The sequence below is a fragment of the Ochotona princeps genome, chromosome X, assembly GCF_030435755.1.
Source record: "Ochotona princeps isolate mOchPri1 chromosome X, mOchPri1.hap1, whole genome shotgun sequence".
NCBI classification, from domain to species: Eukaryota; Metazoa; Chordata; class Mammalia; order Lagomorpha; family Ochotonidae; genus Ochotona; species Ochotona princeps.
In genome coordinates this window covers 55,771,131-55,778,968 of record NC_080865.1, presented here as the reverse complement: position 1 = coordinate 55,778,968, position 7,838 = coordinate 55,771,131, and positions in this window count along the sequence as shown.

The following is a 7,838-nucleotide window of genomic DNA, read 5'->3' as shown; positions in this document are numbered from 1 at the left end:
GAGGGGAAAATGACACATGGAATTTCAACACTGATGCATAATTCCTAAATTATCAAGCCACAAAGCTGTTCTCATTGGAGAGAAGAAATCTGTCACAGTAGCTTAAACACATAAAATCTCAGCAGAAATGATTTGAAAAAAATAAAAAGACAACCTTTTTTGCTACAACAGAGAAGTCAGTAGAGCCATCATTTGTTAAACTGGGTATTCTCATTAACATTCTAAGCAGTGTTACAAAAGATTAGAAAAGACTGACAGGTTGTGGTTCCTCAACCTTTTTTTTTTTTTCAACCATTTGACAACAAAAGTAGAAATGAAATATATAAAAAATTCATGCATGAAAAAACGCAGTCTCTTATGAAATTTAGGGACCACTTATTGTAACTCTATAATGTAATACATTGCTATGCATAATAATTCTAAAGCATGTTAAAATCAATAATTGTCCTTAATCATATTTTTCATTGCATTTGTCATTATTTTACAATATATTTGTCAATAATTTACAATAAAGGCTAATACATCAGATAAATAGACAGTTTATTAAGTTTATTAAGAACAATTATTAGGAAATGTTAATATTTTAATTTGACCTTAAAGCTAAATGTGTTTTAAACTTCCTTTTGTTCTTTGTAAGAACATTCTATTGATTTGACAAAAAAAATAGGATTCAGAAGTTCAAAGGTAGTGGTTATTTTTTTCAGTCAATTACACCTAGACTTATCAACTTAAGTATTCTTTAACATTAGAGTGAAATGATTTAACATTCACAGATGTAACCTGCAACCTCAAAAAATTCTGAAATGAAAAACGGCTTCACTAAAAGTTCTTTTGAGATAAACAAGTTTTGCTCCTCGTTCTTACAGTATTACTTAATTTCTTTACTTATTAAAAGGATCATTTGTAACATAACCAAAAAGTGAGTTCAGGACTGAAAATAGTATTATTCTTTCCTAGAAATAAATAGAAGTTAAAATAAAAGATACAAAGATTTGACATAGCTGTGTCTCAACAATTTAAGATTTTGTTGTTGTTTGCTTGTATATATTTTTAAATTTTCTTTTTCTTAATTTTGAATTTTATGGTACAATTCCATAGTGTTTCAGATTTCCCTATCCCCTCCTTAAATTCCCATCCTTCTACTGATTTCCCCCATATTATTACAATAGTATAGTCCTTCATAAGCGACCGTAAGTCCATCAGTCTGTTATTTAAGTGTGCCCTGACACTGCTGGTAAAGACAACATCAGATAGTCAAGCATCCTGTTGTCTAGATAAGTCCAACGGTTTCATAGGGAATCCATCTTTAATTTGGACGTAGAGATGCATACTGCCTTATAGCTTCACATGGCAATCACTATTATGCCATCACTATATCTTTCCTAAATAAGAAACCACAAAACAAATTCAATAAAAGTATTACATTATAATAAAGAATTTACAACACCATGGAGTTGAAAAATGAGCCACTGAATAGCCAACGCAAGGCTTAACAAATTAAAAAGAAAACACAAAATCCTCTTGGGTAATATGCCACTGTGTGAACCATGAGCCAGCAATGAATTTGACAACAGCAAAGAAACTATTCGGGAGAAATGAAAATAAAAACAAAAAAGACCCAAAGCACATAGGATGCAGCAAAAATAGTATGGAAAGCATTATTGATCTTACAGTTCGCATGAAGTCTGCCTTATATCAGAGAAAACATATGCTAATTTTTCCTTTTGGGATTGACTTATTTCACTGAGTATAATGGTCTCTAGCTGTGACCATTTAGTTGCAAATGTATAATTTCATTCTTTTTAATGGCTGAGTAACATTGCATGGAATAGATATACTGCAGTTTATTTAACCACTCTTCTTTGGATGGGCATCTGGGTTGTTTCCATGTCTTTGCTATTGTAGTTTTTGCTGCTATAAATACAGGATTACAGCCCCCTTCTGGTATGCAGTTTTCATTTCCTTTGGATATATTTGTAGGAGCGGAATAGCTGGGTCATATGGAAGGATTATTTGGAGTTCTCTAAGCATTCTCCATACTGATTTCCACATTGGCTGTGTTAGCCTACACTACCAGCAGCAGTGAAGGACGGTACCTTTATCCCCATATCCATGCCTGCAGGTGTTGTTAGTAGAGTTCTAAATGTAGGCCAACCTCACTGGAGTTAAGTGATACCTCAATGTGATTATCATGTTTATCTCCCTGATGAATAGGGAGCCTGAACATCTTTTCATATGTCTATTAGCCATTTGAATCTATTCCTTTGAAAAACCTGTGTTCATTTCCTTCACCCATTCCTTCACTTGGATGTTTTTTGGTTTGTGGTGTGTACTGTCCCTGGGTTTCTGAAGCTCTTTGTAAATCCTAGACATTAGTCCCCTACCACTTGTGTATTGTGCAAAGATTTTTCTCCCATTCTGTTGGATGCTTCTTCACTTTGTTAATTGTCTCCTTTGATGTATAAAAGCTTTTTTAGTTTGATGTAGTCCCATTTGCTTATTTTGTCTTTGACTGCCTGTGCTTTTGGCATCTTTTCCCAGAGGTCTTTCCCCATTTCTATATGTTGGAGAGTGCTTCCTTAGTTTTCCTTTAATAATTTGATGGTTTCGGGCCCGGCGGCGTGGCCTAGCAGTTAAGTCCTCGCCTTGAAAGCCCCGGGATCCCATATGGGCACTGGTTCTAATCCCAGCAGCTCCACTTCCCATCCAGCTCCCTGCTTGTGGCCTGGGAAAGCAGTCGAGGATGCCCAAAGCTTTGGGACCCTGCACCAGTGTGGGAGACCTGGAAGAGGTTCCTGGTTCCCGGCTTCGGATTGGCACAGCACCGGCTGTTGTGCTCACTTGGGGAGTGAATCATCGGATGGAAGATCTTCCTCTCTGTCTCTCCTCTCTGTATATCTGACTTTGTAATAAAAATAAATAAATCTTCAAAAAATTAATAATTTGATGGTTTCTGGATGTAGATTTATGTCCTTGATTGATTTAGAGCTATATATATATAATGTGACAGGTGTGGATCTTGCTTCTTAATACTTCAAGCTGCTATCCAGTTGTCCCAACATTTCTTGAATAGACCAGGCTTTTTCCCTGGATTGTTTTCAGCTTTCTTGTCAAAGATTAGTTGACTATTCATGTGTGATCTCTCACCTGGTGTTTCTATTTTGTTCCATTGATCTTCTCTGTTTCTGTACCAGTAACAGACTGTTTTGATGGCCACTGCTCTGTCTTGAGGTCTGAAATTGTGATTCCTCCAGCTTGATTTTTATTCTTCTGTATAACTTCAGCTATTTGTGGTCTCTTGTGTTTCCAGGTGATCTTTGGTGTCTTCTTTTCTATTTCTGAGAACAAGGTTATTGTGGTTTTCATTGGGATTTCATTGCATCTGTATATTTCTTTTGGTAATATGGACATTTTGATGATGTTGATGCTGCTGATCCAGAAACATGGTGAGTTTCTCCATTTTTCAATGTCTTCTTCTATTTCTTTTTTTTTTTTAATGTTTTGCACTTTTCATCATAGAGCTCTTCCACATATTTAGTTAGCTTAATTACTACATATCGAAGATTATTCTCCACTATTTTAAAGTGGAATGTACTTCAATTTCTTTCTCAGCCATGATTTTTTTTGTACTTCACTGCCATCAAATTGTGTTAATTAATTTTGTATCCTGCTACCCTGTCAGTCTCTTATGAGTGCCAACAGTCTCTTGGCAGTCTTTTGGTTCTCTTATGTAGAGAATCATGTCATCTGCAAATATAGATACATTTGATTCTTCATTTTCAATTTGAATTCCTTTAATTTCTTTCTCTTGTTAAAAGCTCTGGCAAGGACTTCCAATAATATATTGAAGAGTACTGGTTAGAGTATGCCTACATCCCTGTCTGGTTGCAGAATTTAATGGAAAAGCTTCCAATCTTTGCCCATTTAGTATGATCTTGACATTGGATTTTTCATACATTGCTTTGATTGTGTGGCAGAATGTTCTTTTTATGCCTGTCTTGCTTAAGGTTTTCATCATGAAGTGGTGTTGGGTTTTATGAAATATCATCTATTCACCTATTGATATAATCATATGGTTTTTATTTTTCAATTTGTTGACGTGATGTGCCACATTTATTGATTTTTGAATGAAATGTTGAACCATCCTCACATGCCTTGGATGAATCCCACCTGGTCTGAGTAAATGATCTGCCTGATGTACTGTTGGCTCCTGTTGGGCAGTATTTTTGTTTAGGATCTTTGTGTCTATGTTCATCAAGGATATTGTTCTGTAGTTCGGTTTTCAGATATGTCAACTGGCTTTGATACTATGGTGATACTGAATTCATAGAAAGAGTTTGGAAAGATTGTCTCCCTTTTTATTGCTTGGAAAAGTTTGCAAAGGATTGAAATGAGTCCCTGTTGAAACATGTGGTAGAATTCAACAGTGAAGCCATCTGGTCCAGGGCTTTTCTTGGTTGGGAGGGGTTTACCAGTTCAATTTCAGTCCATGCTATAAGTTAATTTAGACTGTTACTTGCTTCTTCATCCAATTCCGGTGGATAGTATGTGTCCAAAAATCTATCCATTTTTGTGTGTGTGTTTCTGATTTGTTTTTGTATAGTTGTTTTCATAATTCCTATTAATTCTCTGCATGTCCAAGGTATCTGTTGTTGTATTTCTTTTTTGTCTCTGATGCTATTGATGGGTATATTCTCCCTCCTTTCTTTGATTAGTTGGAGTGGTGGAGAATTCATTGATCTTATCTATTGTCCTGTTGATCTCTATTTGGTTTATTTCCTCCCTTGTTTCAGTTATTCCTTTTTTCCTTGGGATTGCTTTTCTGATGTTTTTCTAGATCCTTCAATTGTAAGATTAGCTCATTTACTTGATGCTTTTCTAGTCCCTTAACATAATTAATGATTGAGATGAACTTTCCTCTTAACATTGCCTTGATTGTGTCCTATAAATGTTGATATGTTGTGTTGATGCCTTCATTTATTTCAAACAATTTTTTATCTTCCCCTTTGATTTCTTCTCTAACCCATTGCTCATTTTATAACATATTATTTAGCCTCCATGTGTTTGCAATCTTCCTGTGTGTTTTGTCTTTTTGGTTTATAGTTTTACTCCATGATGGTCCGAGAAGATACATGGTATAATTTTGATTTTTAAAAAATTTGCCAGGGCTTGTTTGTGGTTATAACATGTTCTATTCTGGAGAAGATTCCATGTACTGATGGAAAAAGAAAAAGTGCAATCTCTGTGTGTAGGATGAAAGGGTTGGTAGATAGCAAATAAGTCCATTTGCTCTAGGGTCTGGGTAGTTCTTTAGCTTCTTTGTTGGGTTTCTGTCTTGTTTGTCCATTGATGTTAAAGGGGTGTAAAAGTCCCCCACTATTATTTTTTTTTAAAGATTTATTCATTTTATTACAGTCAGATATACACAGAGGAGGAGAGACAGAGAGGAAGATCTTCCGTCCGATGATTCACTCCCCAAGTGAGCCGCAACGGGCCAGTGGGCGCCGATCCGAAGCCGGGAACCTGGAACCTCTTCCGGGTCTCCCACGCGGGTGCAGGGTCCCAAAGCATTGGGCCATCCTCAACTGCTTTCCCAGGCCACAAGCAGGGAGCTGGATGGGAAGTGGAGCTGCTGGGATTAGAACCAGTGCCCATATGGGATCCCGGGGCTTTCAAGGAGAGGACTTTAGCCACTAGGCCACACCCCCGGGCCCCCCACTATTATTATATTGGAGTCTGTTTCCCCTTTAAATCCATTAATATTTATTACATGTAGGTAGATACCTTGGCATTTGGTACATATAAATTTATTAGTATAATCTTTTCTTGCTGAATGGATACTTTGATCATTATGTGGTGTCCTTCTTCATCTCTTTTAATGTATATCATCTGATGTAAGAATGACTACACCCACTCATTTTTCCTTACCATTCACTTGAAATATCTTTTTCCATCCTTTCACTTTCAGTATCCTCTGCTTTTTGTTGGAGAAGTGTGTCTCCCGTAAGCAGCAGATAGATGAGGTTCTTTTTTTTTTATCCAGTCCTCTAATATATGGTGCTGAATTGATTTGTTTAAACCATTTACATCCAGAGTTAATATGGATAGGTGGAAGTTTGGCCCTGTCCTCTTCTCTTTCAAGAGAACATTTTTGAGTATTATTTGAAGGGTAGGTTTAGAAGAGGAATATTCTTGGAGTTTTCATTTACCATGGAAGAATTTTATTTAATTTTAAAAGACAAAGGAGAGCTTTGCTGAATACATTATTCTGGGCTGAGAAAAAAATTTCCCTCTTAGAGTATGGAATATGTCACTCCAGACTGTTCTGGACTCTAGCATTTCCTCTGAGAGGTAGGCTGTGAGTTTGATTTGGGTTCCTCTATAGGTCATTTTGATTTTTTTCATGTGCACATTTAAGGATATTTTCCTTATGTTTGACTGAAGAGAACTTGATTATCACGTGTTGTGTTGAAGCTTGCTTTTGATCAGCTCTGTTGGGAGTTATGTGTCCCTTCTGGATCTGGTTTTCCAATTATTTCTCCTGATTTGGGACATTTTCATTTATTATTTCATTGAAAACACATTTAACCACAGCTTCTCTTTCTGAGCCTTCTGGAACTCCCATAACTATTATATTGGGCCATTTAAGAGTTTTGACACTTTTTTTTTTCAGCTTGACACAGCTCTGCTTCTACCTTTTTATTTGTTTCCCCATTGTGACAGGAAATGTCTTCCAATTTTAAGATTCTTTCTTCTGTTTCATTCCTCCTGTTATGGAGACTTTCCCCTGTATTTTTTTTTTTTAATTTGCTCCCATGTGTTCTTAATTTCTAATATATCAGCTTTCATTTGATTCCTTGCTGCTACTTCCTGTGTGACATATTCTTCAAATTCCTTGAACTCCTGTATGTGCTTCTCATTGTTATTCAGAAGCTTTATAATGAGTTTTCTGAATTCTGTGTCCCCATGTTTTCGATGTCTTCCTCAGTGCTGAGCATGAAATTTTTATAGGAATTTCACTGAATCTGTTCATCGTTTCAGGTAGTGTGAACACCCTGACAAATTTAACTCTTACAATGCTTAAACAGCATTTATTTTAAATTATTTGCGTCTAATTTACTGTTTTTGCCAACATTTTAAATTCCCCTTACATGTATGTTTGTGTATATAAACATATATATGTACATATATACATATATCTAAATGTATTTTTATACACACTTATCTTCTGTTTTCTGATTAAATTTACTCGCCAATATTTTAGGTTGCTATTGTAAAAGGGATCATTTTCCTATTTGTCAAATAGCTCAGTTTTACACAAAAACTAATTGCTATTGTTACTAATTGCTATGTTATTCATATTTTGAATTTTTCTAACTTTGTGAGTTACAATTTTTTCCTTTGTCTTTATGGTTTTAAATGCATGTGTTTGTATTTGTGTGTGTGTGTGTGTGTGTGTGTGTGATTATGTTGTCACCAACAGAGACAATTTTATTTTCCTTTTTTATTAGGATGCCATTCTTTCTTTTCTTTTCTTTTTTTTTTTTCCTCTTGGCTAACTGCTCTGAATATGACTTTTGACAGTATGTTGAAAAATGTAAGAAAGTGCCTGTTTTATAATTTTTTTCTGACTTTAGAGGAAAGAAATTATTGAAATTTTCACCATCGGATATAATGTTAGCAAAAAAGACTATCATATATTATCTTCATATTAGTGAAATTCATTCCTTGTGTACTTGATTTTTTGAATTTTTCTTTTCTACCATGAAAGGGTGTTTAATGTTGCCAAAAGCATGATCTGTATATATTGATAAGATACTATGGTGCATCCTTCATTC